The 20,655-nt window shown below is 34.9% G+C and overlaps 1 non-coding gene and 1 pseudogene across 1 annotated transcript; one reads left to right on the top strand and one right to left on the bottom strand.

Moving 5' to 3' along the window:
• Positions 1–1,161: 1,161 nt before the first annotated feature.
• LOC131171188 (uncharacterized) lies at positions 1,162–20,042 on the bottom strand (annotated as a pseudogene).
• Positions 7,728–7,834, top strand: LOC131171697 (small nucleolar RNA R71). Its single transcript, XR_009142355.1, has one exon. It is a non-coding gene; the product is annotated as a small nucleolar RNA R71 (small nucleolar RNA).
• Positions 20,043–20,655: the final 613 nt, after the last annotated feature.

The raw sequence follows: 20,655 nt of genomic DNA, 5'->3' as shown, positions 1-20,655 counted from the left end.
AAAACATATGAAAGTTCCAATAACTAGGAAATTAACAGTTGAAAAACAAAGCAAATTGACTAATGTGCACAATTAAAAGCTAAAGTTTCAGAAACTAACTGAAATTAACAAAAACAAAATTCTAAAACTAAACAACTGGTTGGAATCATTGGTGGATGGCACTAGCTCATTTGATGCTGCAGGTGCTTGCTCATTGGATTTCTCAGAAGCAGTATCCAGGTTTTCTACCATAGCCTTCATCTCTTTAAAAATGTCTTGGCCCCTTTTGTACAGCTGGTTAAAAGAGGCTGTCAGCTTGTTGTAAATGTCAATCATTTCTTTGTCATGAATTTTCTGTTTTTTCCTGAATGAAGAAAACTTTTTTTTAATCTTTTTCTCAAGCTTGGCTTGATTCTGACTAAGAGTATCAACCTTAGCTTCTAAAGCTTTTAAAGTAACCACAATATCAGAATTAGCATTAGAAATAGGTTACTGTGCTGCACTCATTCTGTCAATTTTTGCTTCCAAATCTTTAAGAAAAACAAGTAAGTCCGATTGTCTAGTAGTAGGTGGGTGTGAGCTAGAAGGACCAGTATCAGTATGCTGTCCTATATCCTGTGATTGCTGCTGCTCCGTACTCTCATGTCCCCAATTTACCAACACGTAAACATCTCCCCTCTTTACACAAATTTTCATTTGAGTCATAATAATTCTATCTAGAAAAGACTGGCCAACCATAGACACCATAACATACTAGTCAGGGTTAAAACCAAATGATTTGGCAATTATAGTCACCTTCCCTCCAATAACTATACTACCAGCTAAATGCTTAGAGACTATACGTTCCATATGTGAGCAAAGAAAATAAGCACCATTTATTTTTTTCTTCTCTTTCATGCACCATAAAAAGAATAAATCATTCTTTCCTACAACCCCATCACTGTGCCCGCTACCTAGTATAGTGTAAGACATGAATCTTTACAAGTATCTCAGAGCAGGGTCTTGAATAGCTAAGGCCTTAGCAGAACTAGGGTTGTAGTATTTCCCATATAGTGTAATGGACTTCTAAAATGTAGGGGGGTCATAAATAGTCCTTTGCCACTCTATCACTTTTGCTCCATCATTACAAAAACTAAATAAGGCATTCACTTGAACAGTGTCAAATTCTCTGTCCTAACCCAATCACCTAACGGAAATGGTGTCCCTATGGTTGCTTTTCATAGGTTGGAAGTCCAATTGCAATGAGCTTAAAAACTCAATTATCAATTCCTTAGAAGCAGGTTCTTGAATCCTAGCAAAATCACTCCAACCTATATTTTTCAAATATTCACTAACAGATTCATAAAGCCCTATCTCTCTAAGATTGTGTTCATCAATGTACTTGATAGCTAAAATTTTCTTTTTAGCAAGGGCCTCATACTTTTTCACCATTTCAAATTCCCTAAAAGTCCATGGGTAAGATGAGTTTACCTGATTTCCAGATTGAGGGATAATCGAAGCAGTTTGAGACACTGTTGGTGAATGATGTAAGTGTGGTGTCTTGGGTAGCATTATTGGGATTAGGGGTGGAATGAGAGGAATGGCGAGGTGGAGAACTAAGGTTTGGATCGAGAATTTGGGGATTTGGGGACGAAATGGGTGTTTCAGGTTGAGCATTGGGTGGTGTAGGGTTTAGTGTTGGGGTTGAAGAATTACTATTAGCAGCCATTTTTATGGCTTTCAGCTTGGGTATGTGGGTTGAAAACTATTTGGTGCGCACCATGGAAGGAACAGTGAAAGCTTAGGTCGTGCAGCCGATGAGATAAAATAAGATAAAATGGCTAGGGTAAAGGTTTAAGTGGTGATATACCTAGTGTCTAACATGAGGCATGTTAAGAATAGTGAGGGGTGACATGCCTTGTGTGATTTGGTGTAAGATGAATAACATGAGGCATGTTGGAATGAAAGGGAAAAATGACATGCACCATGTTATTGTACATGAAGTGCTACATGAGGCATGTGAGACCCCTTGAAACTCTCGGCAGGGTTTACATTTTTAGCAATTTAAAGTGTCAAGAACAGGTTTTGGTGGTGACACTGCCCCCAGCATACATCATGTTGAACCTAGTGTTAAATGACTTGATAAAAAACCCAGAAATGTGATCCTAAACACACTAAAACCAAACCCAAAACACAATTTGCACAGAAATTTCACTCAAAATTCAATTGAAACCCAATTAATCGCCAAGAACAATTAAAATCTACCAATCCACCAAATACAAACTAAAACATTATTCAAGTAATATTCATATTAACAATCACACCACAAGAAATAACACCCAAATTTAACCCTAAACTCATCATTAAAAATTCATGAACAAGGAATAAAATTATGCTGCATACACTGTTCACATGATTAAATTTCTGCATAATTGTATTATGAAATTTCACAAAATATACCATGGCAAATATGTCGATCTTAGTGCACTATATCAAAATTAATTACTCAAAAAGTAAAATTAAAAGCATGTTGCTATTGATTACCATGAAAGTTCCTATATTTCTCACTAATTTCCTCAAAATGCTGCAACTAAAATGGCCTTTCACTCCACGATGTTGCTGCAATCAGACATAAAGCTTAAATTAGTTCAGATTTGACTTTGTTAAAAACAATATGCATCATGGAAGACAAATATAAGGTTCAACAACTTCCCAGGCATTAATTCTTTCAATTCAGCATACACATTTGCTTGAAAATCTCCACCAACCTGCAGAAAGAAATTTTAATGTCAAATTTGAGTTCAATGGGATATAAGATGAAACAAAATAAAAGAAAAATTAAGTATAGCGAAAAATTTTGAGGTGCCTCCTAAAGAGCGTTAATTTTTGGTCATTAGCTTGACCCTCTTTAATTCAGTGAATTGGTGGATCATCAAGGAAACAACTTGTTCCCTTCTCAATGGGCTGGCCTGTGATATAAATCTTGAGCCTTTAACCATTAACTTTAAAAAGACTAGAATTTTCACTCCAAATATCCACAGCTCCATGTGGATAAACTTTGACGATCTTGAAAGGATCAGACCATCTTGATTTCAACTTTCCAGGAAAGAGTCTAAGTCTAGAATTATACAATAAAACCAGATCAGCCTCTTTAAACTCCTTTCTTTTAATATACTTATCATGCCAAAATCTAGTCCTTTCCTTAAAAATCCTAGCATTCTCATATGCATCCAACCTTATCTCTTCAAGTTCATTAAATTGAAGTAACCTTTTCTCTCTAGCATTGTTTAAGTCAAAATTCAAAGTTTGGATTGCTCAATATGCTTTGTGCTCCAACTCAACTAACAAATGACATGATTTCCCATAGACTAGCTTAAAAGGTGCAGTTCTAATGGGTGTCTTGTAAGCTGTCCTATATGCCCATAATGCATCATCTAGCCTTAATGACCAATCCTTCCTTGAGTGATTAACAATTTTTCCTAGAATTCTCTTCAATTCCCTATTAGATACTTCAACTTGCCCACTAGTCTGAGAATGATAAGGTGTAGCTACTTTATGAGTAATCCCATATTTCTTCAAAAGATTTTCAAACTGTTTATTGCAGAAATGAGATCCACCATCACTGATTACAGCTATTGGAGCTCCAAATCTAGTGAAAATAAACTTTTTCAAAAATTTCACTACTATTCTTGCATCATTTGTAGGGGAAGCAATGGCCTCAACCCATTTAGACACATAATCCACACCTACCAAAATGTACTTATTCCTAAAAGATAATGGGAATGGTCCCATGAAATCTATGCCCCAAACATCAAATAACTCAATCTCTAAAATTCCTTGTTGTGGCATTTCATTTTTCCTTGAAATATTCCCCACTCTTTGACATCTATCACATCTCAAAATAAATTCTCTCACAATTTTAAACATGTTTGGCCAATAGAATCCAGGTTGAAGTATTTTACCCACTGTTTTATCCACACTAAAATGACCTACATATTCAGAAGAATGACAGTGCTCTAAAATGTTTCCTATTTCCTCTTTAGGCACGCATCTTCTAACTAGGCCATCATTACATCTCTTGAATAACAATGGATCCTCCCATGTATAAAATTTCACATCATGCAAAAATTTCTTTTTCTGTTGATAGCTCAAATCTGGTGGGAGAACTCCACATGACAGGTAATTGACAAAATCTGCAAACCATGGCAATGCAGCAACAACAACTAGCAATTGCTCATTCGAGAAAAACTCAATAATTGGCAATTCCTCTTCATTTCCATCCTTACTCTCATATTTAATCCTTGATAGATAGTCTGCCACAACAATTTTTAGCTCCCTTTTTATCTTTAATTTGTAAGTCAAACTGCTGTAGCAATAGAATCCATCTTATCAGTCTTGGCTTTGCTTTTTTTTTTTTATTCATCAAATATCTTATGGCGGCAAGGTCTGTATAGACAATCACTTTCGATCCAACCAGGTATGATCTGAACTTTTCCACAGCAAATACCACAGCTAAAAATTCTTTCTCAGTGGTGGCATAATTTACTTGAGCATCATCTAGAGTTTTGCTAGCATCATAGATTGCATAAGACCTCTTCTCTTTTTTTTTTACCAAGTACAGCTCCCACAACAAAGTCACTAGCATCACACATAATCTCAAATGGCAATGACCAATCCAGAGGTTGCATAATAAGGGCTATTGTTAGAGCTTCCTTCAACCTATTAAAAGAATCAAAACAAGCTTGGTCAAAATTAAAAGGAATATCATGATTTAACAAATTTCTAAGAGGTTTAGCGATTTTTGAAAAATCCTTTATAAATCGCCAGTAAAACCCAGCATGCCCAAGAAAACTTCTAATACCTTTTACTGAAGTTGGTGGAGGCATCTTCTCAATCACTTCTACATTGGCCTTGTCCACTTCAATTCCTCTATGTGATACCAAATGTCCAAGAATAATGCCTTCTTGCACCATAAAATGACATTTCTCCCAATTTAGCACCAAATCTGTTTCTTCACATCTTTTAAGCACTTTAGAGAGGTTAGATAGACAATTATCAAAAGAAAAACCATATACAGAAAAATCATCCATGAAAACTTCCACAATTTCCTCAATAAAATCAGAGAAAATGACCATCATATACCGCTGAAAAGTAGCTGATGCATTACATAAGCCAAAAGGCATCCTTCTATATGCAAATGTGCCATGTGGACATGTGAATGTGGTTTTCTCTTGATCACTAAGATGTATTGGGATTTGGAAAAAACCAGAATACCCATCCAAATAATAAAAATATGAATGTTTTGCTAACCCCTCTAACATTTGATCAATAAAAGGCAAGGGAAAATGGTCTTTCCTAGTGGCACTATTAAGCTTCCTGTAATCTATACACATCCTCCACCCTGTGACAATTCTAATAGGTATCAACTCATTATTTTCATTTTTCACAATGGTCACACCTCCTTTCTTAGGAACTGCATAAACTGGGCTAACCCAACTACTATCAAAAATAGGATAAATAATCCCAACTTCAAGTAGTTTCAAGATTTCTTTCTTCACCACCTCTTTCATATTAGGATTTAACCTTCTTTGATGTTATATGGTAGCTTTAAAATTATCCTCTAAAAGAATCCTATGCATGCACAAGGTAGGGTTTATACCCTTTATGTCATCAATGGTGTACCCAATGACTTTTTTATGTGTTCTTAACTCTCTCAGCAATTTTTCAACTTGTGTATCACTCAAATTTGCATTAATAATGGTAGAATAAGTTGAATTAGGTCCAAGAAAAGCATACCTTAATGTAGATGGAAGTGGTTTGAGGCTGTGGTGCGTCCTTCTTATCTAGCAAAGATAGGTGTGCAACTTCATATTTCAATTCTTCAACTTGCAAAACTTAATCTATTATAACTTCTTGAGTAGCTTCCAAAATTTGAGCAAAAGCTGCAACTTCAGGATTTTCATCCTTTGTTGTTCTACTATGTACCAAATAATTCACCAAAGGCTCCTCACGATATCTTTTCTTAAATTCTGCTTCCACAATCTCATCAATAACATCCACCCTTAAACAAGGATCAACTCTATGATGTTTCTTCAAAGTCTGATTCAAATTAAATTCCACCTCCTCTTCTCTAACTTTTAATGTCAATATACCATTCTTTACATCAATTATAGCCCCTGCTGTGGCTAAAAATGGCCTTCCCAAGATGATAGGTATGTGAATATCCTCTTCCATTTCAAGAACCACAAAATCCACAGGAATGAAAAATTTTCTAACTTTTAAGGGCACATTCTCTAAAATTTCCACTGGATACTTGATGGATCTATTAGCTAGTTGAAAAGAAATGGTGGTAGGCTTCAAATCTCCTGCATTCAGCTTTTCACAAATGGAGAGTGGCATCAAACTTACACTAGCTCCAAGATCACACAATGCCTTTCCAATACTAGTATCCCTAATGTGACAAGGAATAAAGAAACTTCCTGGATCCTTCAATTTTGATGGAAGTTTATTCTGTAAGAGAGCACTACACTCCTCTGTTAATGCCACAGTTTCATAATCTTCTAATCTCCTCTTGTTTGACAAAATATCTTTCAGGAATTTAGCATATGAGGGCATTTGAGATATTACATCTGTAAATGGAATGTTGATGTATAATTTCTTCAAAACTTCCAAAAATTTCCCAAACGGCTTATCTAGCTTTGCTTTTCTGAAACCTCTGAGGATATAGCAATGGTGGCTTGTATGGTGGTGGAGGCACATAGCTTTCCTCTTCTTCTTTTTCAATTTCCTTCTTCTTGTTTGCTTCCTCATTAACTTCATCATGATTCAGAATAGATTCATTTTTATCTTCATCTTCTTTCTTCTTTTCCTCTTCTACCTCATCTTTCTCTTCTTCTCCCACAATTTTCCCACTCCTTAGGATCACTGCCTTGCAATGTTCTCTAGGATTCTCTGGTTGACTTGGAAGTTTCCCTTGTGCTTTGCTAAAAGAGCTTGCTTATTGAGCTATTTGGTTTTCCAACATCCTGTTATGAGTGGCAAGTTGGTCTATCCTTGAATTTAATTGTTGAATCATTTCTCCTTGTTTTTGTTGAGCAGTTAAGAAATTCTCCATTGTAGACTTCAAAATTGAATCTTGGTTTAAAGACTGAACTGGTGGTTGTGGAATAGGTGCATTTTGATTCCTTTGTGGTGGAAATCCAGGTGATACTCTATTTTGCTGAAAACTCTATTTCTGTTGCTGGAAATTAGGAGGTTGTTGATAATTCTGTTGCTACCCTTGTTGACCTCCCCAAGAAAAGTTAGGGTGGTTCCTCCATGCTGGATTATATGTAGCAGAAAAAGGATTACCAACTGGTTTTTTATTGTAATTCCCAACAAAATCAACTTGCTCATTTACAAACTCTTGCCCATGGGAAGGAAAATCATTGATACAATGAATATTTTCCACACCAACATGTTCTGTATGACTATATCCTCCAATTGATGAGTCAACCTTCATGCTTAACTTATCCATTTTTCTCGTCAAAGCATCAAATTTGGCATTGAACATACTCATGGCATCTAATTCATATACACTTACTGGTGGCTTCTTCATTTCATTTCTTTCACAGCTCCAATGATAATTGTTGTAAGCAATTTTATCCAATGTTGAATAAGCTTCATCTACTGACATCTCTATAAGATCACATCCTGAAGATGCATCAATTATACTTTTAATTGTTGGAGAAACACCATTGTAGAAATGTTGAACTAGCATCCATTTAGGGATTCTATGATGTGGACATCTCCTTTGAAGATCCTTATATCTCTCCCAAGCTTCATAGAGACTCTCATCATCCCTTGGTCTGAAAGAAGTTAATTCATTTCTCAATTTTGCAGTCTTGCTAGGAGGAAAGTATTGAGCCAAGAAAGCTTATGTGTAATGGCCCGGCCCACTAGTGATATTGTCCGCTTTGGGTCATAGCCCTCACGGTTTTAAAACGCGTCACTAGGAGTTACAAACCACCAACTTATAAACCCAGCATCTCTCCCGTGTTTTGCCGATGTGGGATTTGCCTAGGGTGTTACAATCCACCCCCCTTATGGGACTTAGCGTCCTCGCTGAGGTTTGCCCCACCATCGTTCAAGGTTGCACGCGGAGCAGCTCTGATACCACAAATGTAATGGCTTGACCCACTAGTGATATTATCCACTCTAGGCCGAAGCCCTCACGGTTTTAAAACGCGTCACTTAGAGTTACAAACCACCAACTTATAAACCCAGCATCTCTCCCGTGTTTTGCCGATGTGGGATTTGCCTAGGGTGTTACATTATGACAACTCATCCCAAGTAGTTATTGAACCCAGAGGTAATGAATGCAACCACTCCCTAGCACGATCCTTCAAAGAAAAAGGAAACAATCTCAATCGAATGGGATCATCTGACACTCCATTTATCTTCAGGATGTCACTAATCTCAAGAAAATGTGCAAGGTGCACATGTGGACTCTCAGTAAGATTTCCCCAAACTGTGATTGTTGAACCATTTGACAAAGTGAGGGCTTCAACTCAAAGTTATTTGCTTCCACTCTAGGCCTTGTAATACTCGGTCTAAAATCTCCAAAACTAGGAAAAGCATGATCCTTAATTGATCTGTTGTTGTTGTTTGCCATAGCTTCTATCACTTGTTGCTCTTGCTATTTTGAATTCTGAGTTTAGCTTTTCTTCTTTTAGACTCTGCTCTTAAAGCTTTAGCTGTCTTTTCAATCTCAGGATCAAAAATTAAATCAATTTCTGCACTTTTGATTCTTCTCATATAAAAGATATGTACCTGAAAAATAAAAAAAGGAAAATCTCAAAGTATAATGATAAAGAAAAGAAATTAAAATAAAAAATAAAATGCCCAAATTAACCAAACAATCAATAGTCTAATATCAAACAAAAACAAATCCTCAGCAATGGCGCTAAAAACTTGATTGCGTACTCCGCAAGTATACGGGTCATTCAAGTAGTAAAGAAAAGATATCATAACACAGAGATTTGTTGTTTTAGTACCAAACTATAAAAGTTATAATTATTTGGGCTATCGATAATTTGTGTCAAAAATAGAGTAAGAGAAGCAGCAAATTAAATTGAGAAAAATAAGGAAATTATAATGAATTAAGCAATTAAAATTCTAAGCACTATACTAATTTACTAAAATTTCAGCAAGTAACAAAAGATTTAATTAATTAATGGTAAAAATTGATTCCAGAGTTGAGGTTCATGAAGTAAATTTCATTAGGATTTGGATAGGCAAAGCCAAGATTAAGGGAAATATAAGTTTGAAGAAAGTTGATTCTGATTTCCTTTAATTTCTCTTTCAAACAAACTAAATAGTGTTTTAAAGGAAACTAAACCCCATTCTCATGCGATGTTTAATTACCCAAAACCCTTAAAGCATTTTAATCAACTTGAAATTCCTTTTAACCCACTAGTTTATTTCTAACACTAGGTGATTAAGTTCATTATCTTGATTATCTATCATAGATTTTCACCTCTCGGTCCTTCAATCTAAGATTAAGAATCAAACCCAAAGGGTACCAACAATGGGTATGTAAATAAGCACACAAGATAAGAATCAAAGCTTATATACACTAAAATCTAGTTAAAACCAGTCCAAATCCACAAATAAAACTTAAATCATTACACCCAACTCTGAAATCTTAAGTATCTACTCACTCATGCTTGTATTTAGAAGTAGAAAATATGAAATAGAGCAAGAAAACATGAAAATAAAACTAAAAATAAGAGAACCCAGAAGAAGAAGATCCAAATCTCTAAAAATGGAAGCTGGAAAACGTCACTCTGTAGGTGTTCTTTCTCTTAGAAATGGCGTAATTCCCTCTTTCCTTTCTCTTTTGATTTTTCACTCTATTTCTTCTTTTTCCTTTTTTGGTAAAAATAAGAATATGATGCTTATATATCCCCTCTAGGTTTGCCCTAAAAATAGTATCTAAAGGGATAAAGACAAAAAGGTGTAAAAAGTGTGAAAGGAGAAAATTTTTCCATGTCAGCAAATCTGCCAGCGCCATCCCACACGCCTCATGTTGATTCAAGTTATTTTCAACATGTCTCATGTTGATTCAGAGGAGGAGCCTTTCGATTTTGCATGACAAGCTACACGGGGCATGTGGGATTCCTTGAAACTTTCGGCGTATTTTGTTTCAAAATCTCTGTTTACATGACCCGCCACACGGGGCATGTTAAAGCCCATGAAACTTTCGGCGTGTTTTGTTCCAAAATCTCTGTTTACACGACCCAGTGTGAATTTACATGCCTTATGTGGATTCCTGCTGGCTAACTCTTATCTTCACACGGCCCTCAACACGCGGCATGTTGAGGCCCTTGAAAGTCTCGGCTGGTATTCTTCTTTAAGCAAATTTTCTTCATTTTTCACACCACGTTAGGCTTCCAAATCACTTTGAATTTCTTCTATATCGACTTTTTGTAACACTCCTAAGTTCGGTAGTGCGTTCTACTGTTCCAGTGACCAGTGTTGTCCGAACAGCTAGGATGCCTAGAACTACACTTCGTTATGAGTGAGAAGACATAAAATAATGAAATACAATAGAAGAAAATACAAGAAAAACAAAGGAAAAATAATAGCAAAGAAATGTAACCAAGTTAAGCGAGCAGAGAACCCTAGCGATGGGTGACCGCACCGGGAAGTCACGGCGTGGACCGTTGACTAGCCCTGGACCGCGGGGAACCCTGGAAAATATTTTTAGGACTCCAATAAATATTTATTAAAGTATAAATATCATTAGAAATATCAAAGAAAAATTAAATAATTAGTACAAAGAAAAGTGAGAAATCGAAAAATAGACAAAACTCGGTGTTACCGAAAAATCGGGAATGCAACCCGAACAGGGGCATTGTAGTCATTTTACATCCCGAATTGTCTTTTGACCTAAATTTCCATTAAAAATAAATAATATTACACTTGGACAATATAATGAAAAATCAAATTAGGGGTACCTAATGTAAATAGCCAAAAGTGGAGTGAAATTTGGGTAATTAGCACTTAAATAATACTAAATCAATTTCTTATGTGAGTGGACCACTAAGGGATTATAATATTCACTAAGTGGGCAGATGTAAACCCACTAAATACTTCATCATCTTCATTTCTTCTCCCATGCCGAAGTGAACTCCATTAAAGCCTCCATAGCCAAAACTTGAGAAAGCTCCTAATCTCCTCCATTCTCACCTCCAACCATCAAAGTTCCTTCATTAATCTTGATCTCCACTTCACAAGGAAGAAGTAGATACCAATATTAAGAAGTTTTAGTGAAGATTTAGCAAGTCCCAACAATAGGTAAGTTTGAGTTTTTGATTATTGCTTTGTTAAAGTTTGTAAGGATATTATGGGTGTTTGATTTATGGAGAAATTTTTGAGTTTTGATGTTGAATGGGAATGTGCACTTTTGGCAGCCATGGAAGCACCTTGAAGGCAGTTTAATTGTGCTTTTAAATGGTGAATTAATTGATTGATTAAATGTATATTGTGCAGGAAATTGTTTGGGTGATATATACTTAGTATATGTAAATGTAAAATGAAATTTAAAGCTTGGAAAGTAATGGAATATAAATGTACCATTGTGGCAGTTTGCTAACCCTTGAAGAATGCTGGAATTCATGCTTGGTTTATGGAATAATGATGTTAAAATGTGTTGGTTGTTATGGCAGTTTGAATGTATGTATAGTGGTGTGAATGTTGGACATGTGAATGAGCTTGGTTATGGAGTTAAATTGTTGTAAATTGAGTTGGGCAAATTCTGCACTTGTTGGTGCACAATGAATGTAATTGTAAGCTGCCAAAATGACCTATAATATGTTGTAAATTATGTTTAGGTTGTGGTACAACCAGAATTGGTTTGAAGGTTAAGTTTGGTGAGTGTTAAAAGTGAGGCTTGATGTGTATGCAAGAATTTCAATAAGGCAGTTTGAGTTTTAGGCCTATAACTTTAAGTGTGTGACTCCAATTGGTGTGAGACCAATTGGAGGTGAAACTAGGCACAAAATGTGCCAACTTTCATGAAGAAAGCTTGCCAAAATTCTGCTTGCAAGGTAGCTTGAAAAATGACCAAATCCGGATTAAGTGCAATAAGGCCTGAAAATTGACCATTTGGGCAGCAGTTAGTGTTTAAGCCATAACTCACTCAAAACAGGTCCAATTGACCTGAAATTTTAACCATGTATAGTTAAGACCCATATCTACAAGTCTTATGAAGACACCAAAGCCTAGAAATGACCATAAGCAAGTCAAACAGCTTGCACAAGTTCGGGTCCAAAAACTGGCCGAACCAAAGTTGACCAAAATTGACCTAAAATGACCAAATTTGATGCCATTTGACCAGCAATAGTAAAATGACCATAACTTGGTCTACATAACTCAGAATGACCTGAAATTTTGCCCCGCGTGCAATAAGACATAGATCTACAAGTTTGTAGTTTTGACCGAAACCCGAAAACTGAGGGAACTAGGTCGTCCGGCTAGGTCAAACTAGTATCCCGGAATCTAGCAAATTGCAAGAAAACGCAATATACATGGAAATGAGTTTGGTAACATATACCAACCTTAAAAGACTATCGAATGTGACATATTAGTAACATTAAAACCTAAATTACCTAGAATGCACTGAGGGTCGACATATTAAGTTGACTAAGTAAATAATAGAATTCAGTGAAGTACTTATCAAGCATTATCGTTAGAGACAATTTAAATGAGTACTGAAACACTTCAAATTGTGTTTCTCAGTTAGCAACGACTCAGGGAAAGGGAAGGAAACACTGAGTCAGAGCCAAGAGGCATATATCAGAGGTTTGTGCACAATAATTAATTCTTTTGAATTTTTCAATTGGAATAAATTATGATTATTTGTATTGTTTTAAATTGTGTTTGTGCACAATAGCTATTTCTTCTGAATTTTTCAATTGAAGTAAACTATAATTATTTGTATGTTATTGTTTTAAATTGTGTCCGTGCACAATACTTTTATATTCACTGCTTTTACTAGCAAATTTATTTGGAGAAATAAATTATGAATAATTTTTTATTGCTTTGGTTTTGGGAATATTATTTGGAAATTATTATGTTGCCAACTTTGCAAATGGAAATTTTGAGATAAAATGTGATTTATGGTTTGTATGAAATATTGTGATTTGAAATTGTTTTGATTCACACTTGGCATGACACTGTTACTATGTTCCTCCTCCATTTATGGGGTGAGTGTGATATATTCCTCCCTCTTTGACTTATCAGTCTGGGGTGAGTGTGATTATGTTCCTCCCTCTTTGACTTTCCAGTCTGAGGTGAGTGTGGATGAGTACTCATTATATAGCTAGCTTCCTCCCTCATTGATTTCGATTATTGGGGTGAGTGTGTCTTGTCGTGGTGTACAACACGGCATGTGTGGAAAAATTGTGTCATGGCCTAAATTATGTTATCGATTGGCAACATTATATTATTCAGTTATTTGATCAAATTGTGTTATTGATTGGTAAAACTGTGTTACTCAGTTATTTGATCAAATTTGTGTTAGATGAATTTTGTAAATTGTGAAATGGAATTGTGAATCATTTGATTTGTGAACTGCCAATAAAAGATTTATATATCGCATTTCAAATTGTTATTGTGCACCACTGAGTAAATTTTACTCAGCGATAGCTTTTCATTCTTTGCCGCAGTAGACAGATGACAGGCGGCAGACTAGGCTGCTAGTACTACATTGAGAGATCATCGGGTATATTGAGTATACCACATTTTGCATTTTGTACTGTAATGTATGTTCACTGTATGTATATATTGTTCTTGGTTTTGAGCAGTTGTCAAATAAAATTGTACACTAAAGTTGTAAAATAAATTATGAGTTATTTTGACTTGTAAAAATTGTATTATATTTCTTGTATCTCAGTCTTTGAAAAATTACTATGGATTTGAGTTGAGAAATATGTTGTGTTGAGAAACATGTTGGAGTTGAGATTTGGAAGTATATATTGAAGTGCTTTTTACAGGTTTTTCTGAAGAACTGTTTTATCCAAAATACAGATGGCACTCTGCCAAAATTTTTACAGAAATTCCAAATAATTCAAATGTGTTAGTTCTATCACTTCAGTTCAAAAAGGTTTTTAACAACTGTAAATAGTGCTCACAACTGTAAAAGAAGTAAGAAAAGTTTTTAAAATCCCTTGTAGTGTATTTAATGGGTTATCAGTAGACGGAGTTGGTAATTCATTAGGTATACTACGGGATCATATTATGCCTTACAGAGGGGTAGGGTGTGACACTTTTTTGCCTTTAAACCTTATTAAAACCTATCAAAAACATTAAAATTCCAAAAATCAAATATAATGAAACTAAAATTAACAAATTGACTAAAATAAGCATTAAAAGAATAAAATTACTAAACTAAAAAGGCAAAATGGATGCAAAACTATTCTAAAATATCAATATAAAATGGGTTTATCAATTTTCGAGGTTCGGAATTAAGGTAATGGAAGTATGATTTAATGATTGAGGAGATGCTTTACTATTCAAAATAGACAGAACTTTATTTTCCTCATCGGTACGTATAATATACCAAAAGGAAAGAAAGAAAACGGGAGCCATGCCATCAGGCCCTAGAGCCTTGGAAGGATGAATTTGTTTAATTGCACAATGGATTTCTTTTCTGGTGAAGGGTCTAGTGAGTTCAGTGTTCATCTCCACAGATACTTTATTCTCTATTGAGTCCAAGACATCTAAATAGTCTGATGGGAAACTGGTTAAGAAAAGGTTGTCTAAAGTATTGAGTCAGAACATACTCAATATCCTTTTCTTTCTCTACAGCCAACCCAAATCATCTTTAATTAATTCAATTTTATTTCTCCTTCTTCTCTGGTCGGCTTTAGAGTAAAAAAGGCAAAAAAAAAAGTATTTTTGTCACCTTTTTTCAATCACTGAATTCTAGAACGTTGTGCCCACATCTCTTCTTCCCTACACATTAATTTCCTTAGCCCTTTTTTTTTATATATATATTTCCTTCTGCTCCTTTATCTTTTAAACAGATTCGAACCCCTCTTGTAACCATTTTAACCCTTATTTGCAATCAACCATTTGCCTAGATACACTTCAACACTAGGCTTTCTCCCATTCCTTCAATGCAATACTACACATTCTAATTCTACCTTCCACATCACACCCACTCAAACTAATACCCTAAGTTTTCAAGAATTCTTTAATGTCCTTATAACATTACCCATCCCGAATCCACATATGTCCAAATCAGAATGGCTAAGGCTTTAGCCTATTATCACTTCTTTTACAGTACCATTTGATTTGAATTACACAATGATCCAAACCTTGTCTTAACAAATGAATAACCTCAAAATCTGGAAATAAGCTCAACCAATCTACATTAGCAACAAAACGGTTAATTCTCTCTTGAATATTTTCATTCCCCGTCGCCATTACTCCATGTATATTTCAATCCTTGAAACCTAAATCATCAAACTTACATAAATCCAAAGCTTTGTGACAATCATCCATCCTCTGTTGATCATGCAACACTCCTCCACTCTTCTCATCTAAAAATAAAATTTCATTGAAATCCCCTCCGCATAACTAAGGCAATGAACAATGATTTTTTAACAAATCATTAGCTCCCAAGTTTAGACTTTTAAAGCTTCCTTTGCCCCTTCATATATACCAATGAAACACTAGGATGAGTTTACCATAACATCAATATGATGGAGAGAAAAAGACAATAATTGGACTTACACCTCTAACTTCCATAGTAAACACAAGCCACCTTTCCTACCTCTATTCTATCACAACCAACTTCAATATTGTTCTTGAAATCTAATTTTTCACGAACCTTCATCATTTTTGTTGGTTCCAATTTTATCTCCATTAAGAATAGCATTTAGGGATCTTCACGCTTTATTATCTTTTTAAGAAAACAAGTTGTAGGTGGGTTTCCAAGCCCTCTACAATTCCAATGTATGGCACTCATGGCGACCGGCAGGACTCAAAGTAGTCTCTGCTGATAACATATCATAGTCTTGAAATATAAATAAATGAATAATATTTAAATAAATATATAAATAAAATTAATTTAAAAAATATAAAATAATTATAAAATTATGAAAATTCACTCAATACATATACATTTACTTGTTAAAATTCATTCATATTTACATATTCATTCATTATCAAATTTATTTTATATAAAATAACTAATTTATCATATAATATATCGGGATACGACAATTCCACCTTATTATAAATATCACTTTGGTGGTTGTCGAATCCACCAGAAATTTAATTAACTGAAATCACCAGTTGTGAAATATTTTCTGCAATAAGTGGTAAATCCAGGTCGAACCCTAGAGACTGAATTATTAAATTTCGTGCACTTGTGTGTAATGGAAAACGAAAGAAACAAAGTTTTTTTTTTGGGGGGGGGGGTGTTTGTAACACAAAATCAGAAGAAATCAGAAATTTAAGAACTAAATATGAAAATCTCAATTTAAACAAACTTCAGTCCAAGATATATCGCATTCCAATGCATCGATTTGATCATAGATAAAAGAAATACAATTATATCTTATTGAATACTTAACATAAATTTACCAAACAGCGAGGTAAACCCCTGACTTCCCTATACTCATCAATTCGAGCCCAGCACTCTTATTGACTCTAATTATTAACAGAGTTGGTATTAAGCAATCCTCCTTAAATTAATAACTACTTGAAGAAAAGGAAGTAGTTAAGCTGAACAACAATTTATGAAGCATAAATCATTTAATCCACCCTATTGTTTCCTTAGGTTATTATCGAAAACTTGGATCATAATCAATAAAACCTAATTGCTACTCATGTTCAATCTTACACAATAATTACGGATTATGAAGATGAACTAGCAATTGATCAAATCAAACAATTAACTAATAGGCCTTTTTAGAAAATCATTCAACAGATTAAAAACAATTAAATCAGAAAACAATAGATATTCAAAAAGACATAAATTAAATTAAGAACCTAGTCTCACAAATCAAGCAAAAGAACTTGAATCTCTTGAACTGAATTAAAAACTTAGCCACTCATGTTCATGGCTTACAGAAAAATAAAGGAAAAACAGAAATCTAAAACTATGGATGAGAATGGAGAATGAAGGTGTTGGAGACGTCTGAATTGGGATGCCCTTAGCTGCTGCCCAAAGATGTATTTATAGTAAAAAACCTAACCCCAAAGATAGGAACCAAACCAAACTAGGAAAGGTTTTGAAATTCAAGATGTAGATTTTCAGCCTGCATTCACATTTCTGGAATCAAGGCAGATTTTCAGCAACTTTCTTTCTGAATCTGCCTCTGCCCTCTTCAGGAAAGTTGTAGCCCTATTTCTTAGCTTTCCAACGGGTACTCATGGACCCAAATCTGAGGTCTACAGCCCAAGTTATAGCTCAAAAATCGGGACTGGTTTAGTCAGATGGTCCAGCCCATTATGACGACTTCATTGCCATTTTTGACAATTAAAATGGCCTCATCTCTCGTCCAGCCCTTCATAGAAGTTGTAGAGATGGCTCTTATGGTTCAAGTAGGCTTGCCCTTGCTTCATTTGGACGTCTAAAACTCTAGATACAAAATAAATACTAAAACTGGTCGTGACCTATCGAGTCTGGGCTTTTGCAATAGATCCATAGCTCATTTTGTCAACCTTGGAGACTGATTTGGGCTTTGGTCCCTCTTTATCATTTGAAGTGCTCTATCTTAGCTTTTCAATGGTTTAAACATCAATCAATTTGGAGACCCACAACTTTCGAAACACCTGAAACATACAGCAAAGGTCAAATGCTGAAAATTTCTCTATTTAACACAATTATTCCACAACTATCTAAAAATATGCCTAAATGATAAATATATTTTAACCAACTGAATTAAATATAAAAACACACTAAAAACACTAAATGTGATGGGAGTAAAATTAATAACTTATGCACTTATCAAATTCTCCCACACTTATTCCATGCTTGTCCTCATGCATGACTTAAACTCTTAATCAACTCCACTTAGAAGTTCCTTAACTTCACCCTATCACAACTTTTTCTAACAAAAGGTTAAAAGTCTGAAAGAAAAAGCAAGTAAGGTAATAACCATTACAAAAAATTCCATTAACACCATACCAATATATCAATAATTTTTCAACACAACACAAAAGGCTTGAAATCAATTAAGCTCACACAATTAAAGTTCGATAAAATTTTAAGTCAATACACACCAAAACACAAAGTAATTTATCAAAGCACAACAATTATAGCTCATTGCAAATCTTAGGGGAGATAGAAATGCCCTTTTTTTTTATTTGAAATTGGTACTTCTCTCTTGTCATAGTTATCACTTTTTTTTTTTTTCAACCGTCACCTTCAGAAATTACCTTGCTCATATCCTAGCTGCCTGAGAATCGACATGGGGTTCATGAAGACCCCTGGTTAGTTTGCTTAACTAAAATAGTGGAGCAATTTTCAAGTTCAACCTTTTATTTCCCCCAATTTATGCATCTACATATTATAAAGTGCCCTGATAGATTAAACAAAGTTCTGAAATATGCATGACACTAGTTTAAAGCACACATAACTAATCATTTTACCATTAAATCACGCCTAAATGATTTATGCAGGAAAAAATTACTCTATGGTATGGAGAAGAGGGAAAATCCATCATTAAAGTTACTATTACCTTGCTTAAAATCTCAAAAATTCAATCTAAAATAGAAAAGTCATTTCAAGGACAAAGTACTTTTCTCCAAGAGTTAATAAAGAATCATGAATCAAGCTTATGAGAATGATTTTTTTTTTTAATTACAGCAACAAATTTCTCCTCCCCCACACTTAAAACTTACATTGTCCCCAATGTAAAGCCCAAATGCAAAAGAAAAGAAAAAATGCTAGAAAATAAAATAAAATAAGGGAAAGAAAACAAATCTGATTGTGGCTAACAAGCCACCCATGGGTTGCCTCCCAAGAAGCGCTTTTGTTTATCGTCGTTAGCTCGACATGGCAAAGCTCCTTAATCCACTGAATGCTCCTCAAACCCCTCATAAAATGGCTTGAGTTCATGACTGTTGACCTTGAACACTTTGTTAGTTCCTAAACTTTGAATTTCAACTGCACCATAAGGAAACACATTAGTAACAACAAAGGGTCCAATCCAACAAGAACGCCACTTACCAGGCATCAGCTTCAATCCGGAATTATACAATAAAACTTTTTGCCCAATCACAAACTGCTTCCTTAGTTTGTCATGGAATGCCTTCGTCTTTTCTTTATAGATCCTAGAATTTTCATAAGCCTTAAGGCGAATTTCCTCTAATTCATACAATTGTGATTTTCATTCTAACTCATCCTCCATGCTTAACTCAAAATTATCCTGCACAAATGTATCAACAACATCAATAGAAAAGACAGAATGATTATCAGCAGGATACTTCATGGCATCAAAGATATTAAATTTGACAGTCTCTTCATCAAACTCCATGGTTAAGATACCCTCATCCACATCAATTTTTGTCTTGGCAGTTTTTAAGAAAGGTCTTCCAAACAAAATCAAAGCTGAATTTGATGAGAGAGCACTATGATCCTCCATATCCAGAATGTAAAAATCTACAGGAAAAATTAATCCTCTAACCTGCACCAACACATCCTTAACTACTCCCAATGGGTAAGCATTAGAACGATCAGCTAATTGAATAATGACACTGGTTTCTTTCAAAGGACCCAAATTTAAAGTTTGAAAAACTGAATTTGACATAACATCAATAGATGTTCCTAAATCTGCCATTGCACTTTCAAATCTAGAATCACCTATTTTGCAGGGAATAGAAAACGAACCTGGATCCTTACACTTAGGGAGTAATTTTCACTGAATTAATGCTGACACATTTTCCCCCACACTGATCTTCTCATTATTCCTTAACTTGCGCTTTGTAGTGCATAACTCCTTAAGGAATTTAGCATACCTGGGAATTTGTTTGATCGCATCAAGTAAAGGTATATTCACCTCTACCTTCCTGAAAGTCTCCAAAATATCTTTCTCTTATTCTTCTTTCTTATTTTTAGCCAACCTGCATGGGAATGGAGGAAGAACAGAATTATTAACCTTATTCAGTTTAGGTTCAGTATTTACCTCAACTTCAGGAACTTCAGACTCTTTTTCTCCTTGCTTCTTCATTTTTGTTGACTTATGTGGAGTTTGGTTATCAACTTCTTTCCCACTCCGCAACAGCATAGCACTCGCATTTTCTCTAGGGTTCATGACTATTTGTGATGGAAGCTTTCTAGAACCTTGAGCTTCCATCTTACTCACAGATGAGGCTAACTGACCAATTTACCTCTCTATGTTTTGAATGCTATTTCTGATCTCCTGTTGAAACTGTTGGGTATTGTTAGCCAAAGCCTTAACAATTTCATCAAGCGACATACCTTGATTTGAGGGAGGCGGAGGTGGAGGTGGTTGATTCACTTGTGGTCTTTGCTGCTGGTATCAGTTTTGCACCGGTTGATTCCCATAACTCAGATTGGGATGATCTCGCCATCCTGGATTATAAGTATTAGAAAAGGGATCATACCTGTGTTGTGGCTGTCCATAATTTCCTACTGCATTAACATGTTGCATTGATTTATCCTCTTATAATGCA

Source organism: Hevea brasiliensis, chromosome 12 (assembly GCF_030052815.1).
Source record: "Hevea brasiliensis isolate MT/VB/25A 57/8 chromosome 12, ASM3005281v1, whole genome shotgun sequence".
Taxonomy (NCBI): domain Eukaryota; kingdom Viridiplantae; phylum Streptophyta; class Magnoliopsida; order Malpighiales; family Euphorbiaceae; genus Hevea; species Hevea brasiliensis.
The sequence above is the reverse complement of the archived record's forward strand: the minus strand, read 5'-3'. Positions and strand labels throughout refer to the sequence as shown.